The sequence below is a fragment of the Lampris incognitus genome, chromosome 18 (genome assembly GCF_029633865.1).
Source record: "Lampris incognitus isolate fLamInc1 chromosome 18, fLamInc1.hap2, whole genome shotgun sequence".
Taxonomy (NCBI): Eukaryota; Metazoa; Chordata; class Actinopteri; order Lampriformes; family Lampridae; genus Lampris; species Lampris incognitus.
In genome coordinates, this window is record NC_079228.1 from 5,935,585 (window position 1) to 5,948,477 (window position 12,893).

Below are 12,893 nucleotides of genomic sequence, written 5' to 3' on the forward strand. Positions count from 1 at the left end.
CTGGTATCAGTTCTGGTATCAGCTCTGGAATCAGTTCTGGTATCAGCTCTGGTATCAGTTCTGGAATCAGTTCTGGTATCAGTTCTGGTATCAGTTCTGGTATCGGCTGATGAGAAGGAGCATGTTGGGGGGGAAGTGATGGTCTTGCTTAGGGTCTGCTGGAGTGGAGACTCGACTCTCTGCTAACAGGAACACAATCAGCCTTTCACTGGTGCACAGACAAGTACTAGTATACCCTTTCATTTCAAGTACTAGTATACCCTTTCATTTCAAGTACTAGTATACCCTTTCATTTCAAGTACTAGTATACCCTTTCATTTCAAGTACTAGTATACCCTTTCATTTCAAGCACTAGTATACCCTTTCATTTCAAGTACTGGTATACCCTTTCATTTCAAGTACTAGTATACCCTTTCATTTCACGTCCTAGTATATTCTTTCATTTCAAGTACTAGTATACTCTTTCATTTCAAGTACTAGTATATTCTTTCATTTCAAGTACTAGTATACCCTTTCATTTCAAGTACTAGCATACTCTTTCATTTCAAGTACTAGTATACACTTTCATTTCAAGTCCTAGTATACACTTTCATTTCAAGTACTAGTATACACTTTCATTTTAAGCACTAGTATATTCTTTCATTTTAAGCACTAGTATATTCTTTCATTTCAAGTACTAGTATATACTTTAATTTCAAGTACTAGTATATACTTTCATTTCAAGCACTAGTATATTCTTTCATTTCAAGCACTAGTATATTCTTTCATTTCAAGTACTAGTATACTCTTTCATTTCAAGTACTAGTATATACTTTAATTTCAAGTACTAGTATACCCTTTCATTTCAAGTACTAGTATACCCTTTCATTTCAAGTCCTAGTATACACTTTCATTTTAAGCACTAGTATATTCTTTCATTTTAAGCACTAGTATATTCTTTCATTTCAAGTACTAGTATACCCTTTCATTTCAAGTACTAGTATATACTTTCATTTCAAGTACTAGTATACCCTTTCATTTCAAGTACTAGTATACCCTTTCATTTCAAGTACTAGTATATACTTTCATTTCAAGTACTAGTATACCCTTTCATTTCAAGTACTAGTATATTCTTTCATTTCAAGCACTAGTATATTCTTTCATTTCAAGTACTAGTATACTCTTTCATTTCAAGTACTAGTATATTCTTTCATCTTAAGTACTAGTATACCCTTTCATTTCAAGTACTAGTATATTCTTTCATCTTAAGTACTAGTATACTCTTTCATTTCAAGTGGGTGTCGTCTGTTTTTTCATCTTGTTATTTGGCAGAGGAAGCTGGCGAGATGTGAACGCCCGGGCTTCGTCGTGCAGGGCCCGTTTCATAATGTTTATCTTGATTATGTTAATGAGGCTATTAGGTCATATGTGAGTCTTTCTGAATGTACTTTTATCTTTGAAACTATCACTGCTGGTGAAGGTTCAGCCCCCTTCTGGTCTGCTGTTGAATTCCTTTATGTTTGGATTTGGATGTTGGACAATTAAAGGAGTATACTACATACCTATTGTGAGTGGGTGTGTAGATATTGCACAACACTATGACATGAGTGCACCTCGATATGGACGTTCATAGGCCCTGTCAGACGCGGGATACAGCAATGTTGGAAGGTGTAGGTACTGTTATGCTACTGCATCCTTCAGACCCGTGGTTGGATGGGTCATGACGGGAGGACAGGTCGTAGAAAGGCCTCTGCCGTGTCTTCTCTCCACCCAGAGCTGTGTGTGGTGTGTAGTGAAGCTGTCTGCACCGGCTCCCCCTTCCCACCTCCTCCATCCTCCTCCTCCTCACCCCATCGACCGATGAGGCAGGCGGAGTGTGAGGAAGAGGAGCGTCTCTGTGCTTCTGCTGCGTTTCCTTCTCTGCCGACTTATTCAAACGAAAACGACCAAGGCGGTCATTTTGACCGTTTCGGATTTTCAAACTTTAATACCTTTGTGAAAAAAACCCAATATATATATATATATATATATATATACACACACATACAGACCGGCCGCTCATTGGATGCTCCTAAAATTGCATATATTTGTATTGAAATGAGTTTTAGATCAATTGCACACAAAAAAGTTATGATAAGATCTTCCTAAAACGACCATCAGCGGTCAAAAAGACGGCTCCTAATTTGCGCGTGATCGGGCGTGCATGTGACTGTTTATGACGTGTGTTGGTGGCGTCATTTCCTTCGTGAAGTTCGTTGCTGTGTCCGAGAAACACACTAGCGCCCTCCAGTGGAGACAAATATTCTGAACTTCATGTGTGATGATGTCCAACATGTGTGGCTACAGACGCACCATGACTACCACCGAGGCGCTGCAGTGTTTACAGGCGTTGGACAGCCGCCATTTTAAAATGTTAGAAAAACAGTGTTAAAGTTGTTAAAACGTTAATTTAGGTGTCAGTTAGTTTCATAACAGACACACTAACATATGTAATGCATTAATATCTCAACTGGGTATTTATCCTGACACAATATAGAGTTTAAAAACCGGCCGTCAATTTGACCGCCCATGGTCGTTTTAGGTAGGAGTGAAATCCCGGTCGCTCTTAAGGACTTGTCTGATGTGACGAGTCGCAGCGCCACTCAGTGGCTCGGAGGGGCAGCGCGGCGCGGCGGGCCACAGGACAGGAGCTGCTGGGATGTGTCCTCATGCCGGTCTCGGACTGTGGAGGGAGCGTGGTTTAGGCATGACGCCACTGATCTCTATAAAAGGTGCTGGCGCGAGAGGACGAACCCCTCCGTCTGCGGTGTCTGACTTCTCTCAAGACAGCCAAACATTTTCTCAAACCCGGCTACAGATCCCTGGTCGCGGCTCCACTTCCGGTGAGAGGACACGTGTCCCGTACATAGAAATATGTCGTATTGATCCGTTTATAACATATACCCTCATACTTTTGAGTGTATATCCAGTACATACATATACACACACACACACACACACACACACACACACACACACACACACATATATATATACAGTACATATATATACATATATTTATATACAGTACACATACACACACACACACATATATATATATATATACACATATATACACATATATATACATACATACATACATATACATATATATACATACATATATATATATATATACACACACATACACACACACACACACACACACACACACACACACACACACACACACACACACACACACACACATACATACATACATACATACATACATACATACATACATACATACATACATACATACATACATATAAAGTCCATGCTCTAATCACAGGACCGGATATAAGGTTTTCTGATATATGATGTTGTTGCATTGCTCTAACAATTAATCAGTTAATCGATTAGTCAGTCATCAGAACATTAATTGTTTATACTTTTGGTAATCGATTAATTGTTTTAGACACATCAAATAAAAACGCCATTAAAATGAACAGGTCAGGGTCGCGGTCAGGGTCGTGGTCGCGGTCAGGGTCGTGGTCGCGGTCAGGGTCGTGGTCGCGGTCAGGGTCAGGGAACAGCGCATCACTTCACACTCTGGGGACCTGCACAGGGCCCCTCTCGTGCGCATCCATCTCTCATTATTTTTGACATTTTAGAGACCAAACATCTTACCAATTAACTGAAACAGTGGACGACAGAAATAATGAAAGTAATGACAATAATCACTGCTTTGTATCTTAAAACTGATCATTTGTATGATATTATTATTATTATTATTATGTATTGTATTGTATTTTATATATACTATGTCTTATATCATATTATGCTGTATTATATTATATTGTTATATTATATTATATGTTATATATATCATAATGTATGATATCATATTATACTCTTATTATATTATACTGTATTGTATTATATTATATTGTTATATTATATTATATGTTATATATATATATCATAATGTATAATATCATAGTATATTATATTATACTGTATTGTATTATATTATATTGTTATATTATATTATATGTTATATATATAACAATGTATAATATCATAGTATATTATATTATACTGTATGGTATTATATTATATTGTTATATTATATTATGTGTTATATATATCATGATGTATAATATCATATTATACTCTTATTATATTATACTGTATTGTATTATATTATATTACATTATATTGTATTGTATTATATTTTATATATATTATAATGTGTAATATATTTTACTCTATTATATTATGTATATATATATGATAATGTATTATATCATATTATACTGTATTGTATTATATTATATTATATTATACTGTATTATATTGTGTTATATATATATATATATATTATATTGTATTATCTTGTCTGTATCGTTCCAGTTCTAGCATATGTATTGCCGAACCAATACCCATCTTGTTAGGCCAGCTTGCTCGCTGTAGCTGCATTAACCACCTCATCTTGATGTAACTGCCTGCTGAGCTTTGCCCTGTTGCTTATTGTGTGTTTTATTACTGATTGTACTCATGTTTTTTTTTTACTGCTTTGTTTATTGTATTCAATGTTTGGTGACCTTGAGTGTCATGAAAGCCGCCATTAAGTAAATAAAATGCATTATTATTATAACTTGGCGGCCCTGTGATGGCCTGGCGGCCTGTCCAGGGTGTCTCCCCGCCTGCCGCCCAGTGACTGCTGGGATAGGCTGCAGCATCCCCACCACCCTGACAGCAGGATAACTGGTTCAGATAATGGATGGATGGATATATTGTATTATATTATATTATATTATATTATACTGTAGTATATGATATTATATCATATTATATTATATTATACTGTAGTATATGATATTATATGATATTATTATGTCCATGTGCAGGTGAGGAGCTTGTGATGGACGTCCATGTGCAGGTGAGGAGCTAGTGATGGACGTCCATGTGCAGGTGAGGAGCTAGTGATGGACGTCCATGTGCAGGTGAGGAGCTAGTGATGGACGTCCATGTGCAGGTGAGGAGCTAGTGATGGACGTCCATGTGCAGGTGAGGAGCTAGTGATGGACGTCCATGTGCAGGTGAGGAGCTTGTGATGGACGTCCATGTGCAGGTGAGGAGCTTGTGATGGACGTCCATGTGCAGGTGAGGAGCTTGTGATGGGAGGTCACAGGAGATGTGCTGGCCGCTGGCCTCGCTCCACACGGCCTCTTCCTCTGACATGTTCCTATCACCACACTGTGCCCTTCACTGTGAAGAACAACAAGTTCTTTTAAAACCTGGCAAAAAACCCCCCATCAATACACACAAACCTGAGACTAGTTAGATTTGTGTACACAAAGTACTTTATTTAGATGATTGCTGATTTTCCATTTGCAAATCAATGTGTAACATATCCTTAAGTGCACAAATGTGTGCCTCAAATGATTTAAAAGAAGGATTTCATTTTGGTCTAGAACACGAATTCCTGGCACCAGTAATGGCCATTACAACGTCAAGCCAATAGAAGTGGTTCTAATGGGGATGTCGTGATTTTCATCTAATAAGACCTGACTGGAGCTTGAAGCAGGTTCCCGAGGTTGGACCAGCACGTTAACCATAGAACATCTAGATCCGGACTCACACACCACGGCTTCTCCAAGGGTGGGCCTCCTTGATGCTCCGGCCCACTCCAGAAATGGATTTTAATTGCATTTCTTAAACGGGGGAAAAAATACTGAAAAGTTAAACAGCACATTGAAGTGAATTAATGTCATGCCTGGGTGATATATGCCTTCAGAAGTAGACTGGTAAAGCAGAGATTTTCCTCCCGTTAAGCTGCGGGTCTGGACTGTTAAAACTATGTGAGACATCTGGTCCTGCATTGTGAGTGAGTGGTTAAATACAGCCTGTGCAGGAAAGCATGGATCCCACATTTCTGATTATATATGACTGTCCATTATGTCTTATTAGTGTGTCACCGTCTCCTCGCGGGCCTTCGCTTTAAAATGGATCCTATGTGAGTGTTAAATATTTACATGTGGGGATGTATGTCAGAGTGGATCCCTATGAATCATGCCCGTGTATTCGTGTGTGTGTGTGTGTGTGTGTGTGTGTGTGTGTGTGTGTGTGTGTGTGTGTGTGTGTGTGTGTGTGTGTGTGTGTGTGTGTGTGTGTGTGTGTGTGTGTGTGTGTGAGAGAGAGAGAGAGAGTATGATTGGTCTGTAATGATGTGACACCTGGCCTCATGTGGGGCGTTTGAAGGCCGAGCACATCCTATAGTAATTACCCAGCCGGTCTGATGGCGTCTGGCGGGGTCCCACCAGTGAGGTCACCACCACCACTAATGCAGAGCGGAGCCAATAAAAACCCACCTGCTCGCCTTAACCCGGCCTGCTTCGAATGCTGACACACAGGCGGTATGCTAATAAGTCGACAAGACATTCTCCGAAGCAGAAGTCAGCTGGAGAATGGACACCAGGTTTTCAACACTGGGCAGACACTTGCGGGTCAGCTCAGACAATAAACAGACACACATTTAACGAATGGCGACATGGATGTGAAATGCTGGGCTTTTGATGCTGCCCTTTGTGCTCACAATACGAAGCTGAGGGTGCTCTAATCCCCCTCCTGTGCACGGTTCTGAAGCTAATATATCACCACCGTTTAATTACAGCTCTAAAAAGTTGGCCTGCAAATAACGGCTGCTTCCCCTCCAGGAAAAATAATGTCAGGTTTTTACAGAAAGCATTTCATGTCGCCACTCTTGTTTTTTCCCTTTCTTAAGCGAAGCTTGGGGAAGATCCGCTGGGCGGATAGGCCATCCCGGGGGCTCTGGTCTGCATAGTTTCACAGGGTGTTTAGTACTTTTTATGTGATGGGTCATTGACGGAGAAATATGGTTCATTCTGCTTGATGTCCTCCTGGACCATCCACTTCCTTGTGGTCTCCATATAATCACCACCTTCGGTGCAATTGTGGGTTGTCTACAACCGCTCAGAAATATCTGGACATGTCTTCATCACGTTGTTACTCTACTTTCCTAGCTAACACCGTGCTACGCCAGTCAAAATGTTGGCTAGCTGTCAGCAAACTAGCAGTATCCCTATCTACGTCATCAAGCTAGCAGCATCGCTCTCTATGTCATCAAGCTAGCAGCATCCCTCTCTATGTCATCAAGCTAGCAGTATCCCTCTCTACGTCATCAAGCTAGCACTATCGCACTCTACATTATCAAGCTAGCAGTATCCCTCTCTATGTCATCAAGCTAGCAGTATCCCTCTCTATGTCATCAAGCTAGCAGTATCCCTCTCTATGTCATCAAGCTAGCAGCATCCCTCTCTATGTCATCAAGCTAGCAGCATCCCTCTCTACGTCATCAAGCTAGCAGTATCCCTCTCTACGTCATCAAGCTAGCAGTATCCCTCTCTACGTCATCAAGCTAGCAGTATCCCTCTCTACGTCATCAAGCTAGCAGTATCCCTCTCTATGTCATCAAGCTAGCAGTATCCCTCTCTATGTCATCAAGCTAGCAGTATCCCTCTCTATGTCATCAAGCTAGCAGCATCCCTCTCTATGTCATCAAGCTAACAGTATCCCTCTCTATATCATCAAGCTAGCACTATCGCTCTCTACGTCATCAAGCTAGCAGTATCCCTCTCTATGTCATCAAGCTAGCAGCATCCCTCTCTATGTCATCAAGCTAGCAGCATCCCTCTCTATGTCACCAAGCTAGCAGTATCCCTCTCTACATTATCAAGCTAGCACTATAGCTCTCTACATTATCAAGCTAGCAGTATCCCTCTCTATGTCATCAAGCTAGCAGTATCCCTCTCTATGTCATCAAGCTAGCAGTATCCCTCTCTATGTCATCAAGCTAGCAGCATCCCTCTCTATGTCATCAAGCTAACAGTATCCCTCTCTACATTATCAAGCTAACAGTATCCCTCTCTATGTCATCAAGCTAGCAATATCCCTCTCTACATTGTCAAGCTAGCAGTATCCCTTGTGTATATTCTTTATTCATCATCGCATTTGTGGGCCTTGTTGTGTATTTGCATACCACAATCCCTCACAAGTTCACTCGGCATGGCTACAGTGTCAGGAATCAGGAACACAAAATATTGTTTCCCCCAGCCCACAGAAGTGCAACACAAAGGCAAAAACACATATCCAAAAACTACAAGAACTTCAAGAACAAACATACTAACACATATATCTAAACTAACACATATATCTAAACTAACACATATATCTAAACTAACACATATGTCCAAACTCAAAAAAATAAAAAATCACTGTCCATGGGAATGAACGCCAGCCAGGATGACTGTGGGAACTGCCGGTCTGCATGGGCTAGCAGTTAGCTTAGCCTGCCCCGCTCCCGCGTCCTGTCAGACGGCCCTGTGTTTCCTCTTCGAGCACAGCGCCAGTTCTCCCAGCCATCAAACGAAGACAACACTTAGACACAGACATGGACAAAGACACTGCATGGACGGTACTGGGTGAGGCCGCCATCTTCAGTGTGTGTGTGTGTGTGTGTGTGTGTGTGTGTGTGTGTGTGTGTGTGTGTGTGTGTGTGTGTGTGTGTGTGTGTGTTGCCATGAGGGTCAATGAAGCTGACAGGATGTGTTCATGGACATCTGGGTGTGTCTTTGTTGACTTGTCTCTCTGAGCAAACTAGGTGTGTTGTGGACGAGGACTTCCTCTCCTCTCTTAGGGAACTTCTGCTCATGGTTGGTCCAGGTTGGTCCGGTATAAAGTGACTGACACGTGTGTATTTCAGGTCACAACAGGAAACAAAACTCTTCCCATGTCAATTTTCTTTTTTTTTTTTTAATTTTGGTTTACCTAGGATTTCTGTTAGAAAAGAAAGAGTATGATTTTTTGATGTCATGTTGGCCATTCAGTTAGGCCACACTTTAGAAGGTTGTGTGGTTGTATCTTGCACAGTCAAGTATTCACACATGCACACACCCAAAGTCCACTGATCACATGTGCAAGAATAAATTCAGGTCTTTATAGTCAGGAGAGAGTGACTTTACTTTTGAAACTCTTTGTGTGTGTGTGTGTGTGTGTGTGTGTGTGTGTGTGTGTGTGTGTGTGTGTGTGTGTGTGTGTGTGTGTGCCTGTCTACCAGATGTGGAACAGCGAAAGTCCCTCTCTGTCGGCGGTGGGTGTTGCTGAATGTGTCGGCAGCCATATGGACAGAGGGGTTTGGAAACATCCCATTACAAGTCATACATCAGACGCCTGACAGGCCCCGATTCCGGACTGTTTTGATTTCAGTCACGATTGCAGCTGCTCCAAAGCCCCCGGACCCCGGGCTTTTTAACCCATTACCAGCCGCGGGCCTGTCTGGGCCGGACCTTGCAGTGGCCAGGAGGAACCAAAGTGAGTTAGCAGCTTTAACAAGTCCAGGCTGCGCTGTGGTCCGGCCCACCATTCAACTGTTTATTTTCAGCAAAAAAAAGTGGAATTAAAGTGCTAAATGAAATATGATCAGGCATCCGCGGCGTGAGCGATGGAGTGTGGGAATAAGCCGTCTATCTGCGGCCTTCAGTGGGAGGACAGACTGGTCTCAGCTTACGGGTCCTGAACTTGTGTGCGGTGGTCCAGCTTTTAACAATCCCACAATACCTCTGACGCAAACACAGCCAATGCCCTGAAAGCAACTGCATCCGTTCCCATTTCCTATCAGCCAAAACAAATCAGGATAATATTCACTTATGACAGACTGGGCCTTGGAGGGAATCTTAATCTTTCTCTAATGGTCCTCGACGGGTCGCTTCAGTCAGAGCAGAAGCTGCAGACCAGGCGGGGAACGGTGGCGTGGAGCTAAATTCATTATTCTTTGTAAATGTCACAAGATCAGTATTTGATATAAAGAGTCCTCACCTCCTCAGGCACAACCGAGTCCACCCATCTCATGATGCTCAATAGTCCAGCTACGCAGATCACACACAGTGCGTTTACATGCACAGGTAAGTCGAGCTACGGTTACAGCTCCATTAGGCCATGTCACTGGACTACTGTCGTTGTCCCAGTACACAAGAACCGGGGGAGAATCGGTTTATTGAGGGAAGTATGTCCCACCCCGGTATGGTAGGTGGCGATATGCCCCCTTCCAGCTGGTTGCTATTTTCCTCCATTTTTCTCCCTAATTGTCCTTGGCCAATTACCTACTCTTCACATCCGGCTTCCCACCCGCAGACACGGCCAATTGCGTCTGTAGAGACGCCCGACCTAGCCGGAGGCAACACGGGGATTCGAACCGCTGATCCCCGTGTTGGTAGGCAGCAGAACAGACCGCTAGGCTACCCGGGCGCCCTAGCTGGTTGCTATTGGACCTTCTTCCGGTTGACCTATTGCGTCACATACCAAACAAGCGACATTCGAATCCACGTGTTACCGCCGGCTTGGTCGGGCGTCCCTTACAGACACAACTGGCCGTGTCTGCGGGTGGGATGCCGAATGTCGCTAAGAATGGGGTAATTGGCCAAGTACAACTGGGGAGAAAAATGGAGGGGGGAAAAAGTTAGCAAGCAGCAAGCGGTTTCCATGTCGCGCGGTGAAAACATGGACAACTTTACAGCGCTGTACATTTCATACGTACTTCGCCATTCTGCGTCCTCCTTCTATCCATGTACTTTAGGATACTCAACTCCTTCAGCTGACACAACATAGTTTGTCTCCTCGTCTGTCCAGAAATACGTGGTTCTCGCTCTAGCACTCGCCAAGTTGATACTGTTGAGACGATGCTGTTCGACTTCCGGGTGAAAGACCGCGGCAGGAACTATGGATCATGCGCAGAACGCCTAGGCCAGTTCGGGGCCCGAATTTCCGAAAGGTTGATGCTAGATCCAAAGGGATGGGTAGAGGCTAGTTCCCACCGATGCAGAGAACGGAAATGGAGTAGAGAACGGTCAACTGAGCATGCGCGAAAAACCTCCACACTCCCCGCGTAGCATCCAGGCGCTAGGATTCTAGGAAGACCCACCCCTAGTCTGCGCCCTAACCCCGCCCTAACCCTAACCTTAACCTACCCAAACAACGGAGGCGACGAGTACTAGCGCATGCTCAGTTGACCGTTCTCTGCATCGATGGGAACTAGCCTCTACCCAACGGGATGTAGGCACGGAAGTAGACGTGATTGGTTGTTGGTTAGGGTTAGGGTTAGGGTTAGGGTTTAAACTCTTTTTGAATTTCCATTGTTAGCAAGTGTTAACGTTAGCTATCGTTACAGTACGATCTGGCAATGTTAAGGTCAGTTGTAAGCTAGCTAGCTAAATGTTTCAGTGTGCATCGTTTGTTTCAAGTCAGTGCGCTTCGAGGTTCCGCGCTGTCTATTGGCCGACGCAACAGCCAATCACGGCTACTTCCATGTCTACACCCCGTTAGATCTAGCATCAACCTTTCCGAAATGCAGGGTGACACATCGATGTATTGTAGTAGAACACATCCATGGGGTGGCAGGGGAAGGCTCATTAATAGTCATAAAAGAAGCGCTGCCTGATTGGCCGGTGAGTGGCAGGGGAAGGCTCATTAATATTCATAAAAGAAGTACTACCTGATTGGCAGGTGAAACTTTGCCGCTCTGAAGTCGCGTTGGTCCTGTCAAAGCACGTGATTCCTTCGTTGCCCTGACAATTCTTGGCTAGTCAGCTACGTTAGCTAGCATAAGTTATAACCGATCTTCGCCTATTATCCCCTAACCCTAACCCTAACCACTATCCATTCACAAAAGTTAACCTATGAACGCTTGCTTAACTATTTATTGTATATAAATGTAATAATAATAATTATTATTATTATTACCTTACGCTCATGTTATATCTGGTTGGGTGGTGTTATGCCCGAGTCTGACTTGTATGGTTGAGCACTAGCAGTTACTGTGCCTTTAAGAAAAGCAGGGGGCAGTGTGATTTACGGCAAGGTGGAAAGTGTCGTGAGTTGATGCTGGTTAAGTAAACGTTATAAACGTGGCTCCCGGTGTGGTCATGACTGAACATAATAGTTGGCGAGCGAGGATGGCTGGCTTCTTTCTGTCGCCACCGCCACCTTTCCTACCCGTTCCCGGTGACCCAGCTGTTCCCTGGGACCGGTGGATATCGTCGTTTGATGACTATTTACATTGGGATTTAGCAGCAGCAGCAGTTAGGACGTGTGCGCTCTTACGGCACGGCCTCGGTCAGGAGGCGCAGCGTATTTCCGCTACACTCTCGGTGGCGGATGACGCCTACGCTGCGGCTACCAACGCACTACAGTCCCGTTTCAGCTCAGGAAGGAGCCGACGCGTGCACCGGTTTGAGTTCCGCCAGAGAGCCCAGAAGTCTGGTGAATCACTGGGCCAGTTCGTCTCTGCCTTACGTGGGCTAGCAAAGCATTGTGACTTCGGGGCTTTGGAGGATGGACTTACAGTTGATCAGCTAATAGAGAAACCGTCTTGTGCTCGGCTGAGGGAAAGACTGCTACTCGAACCAGACTCCATGACGTGATCTGACGCTACAGTGATTGGGAAGCAGTTGGAAACGGCTCTGCTGGAAGCGCACAAGTTCTTTCCACCGGCCGGTGAGGCGGCGCTTCTTTTATGAGTATTAATGAGGCTTCCCTGCCACCCGCCATTTCGGAAATTCGCGTTCGGCGCCGATTGAAGCGTATACATGCCAGATCGATCCCCAACCGCATTGTCTAGGTGTGTTTACCTGCCCCTTAGAGAAATTCGATTTAGCACGATTTCAGTTGGACTGACACGTTTACATGTATTTTAAAAGTCCAATGTAACCGGTCATTTTCTTGCCCGGTGCGGGATTCGATACGAGGTGTACTGCACCACAAGGCGGCATCACTAACCGCTCGGCTAAAGGGTTAGACCCGTTAACTAGGGGCTAACGTGTCTTAGTAGTAGTTTACACCAGTTTAGTCGGACT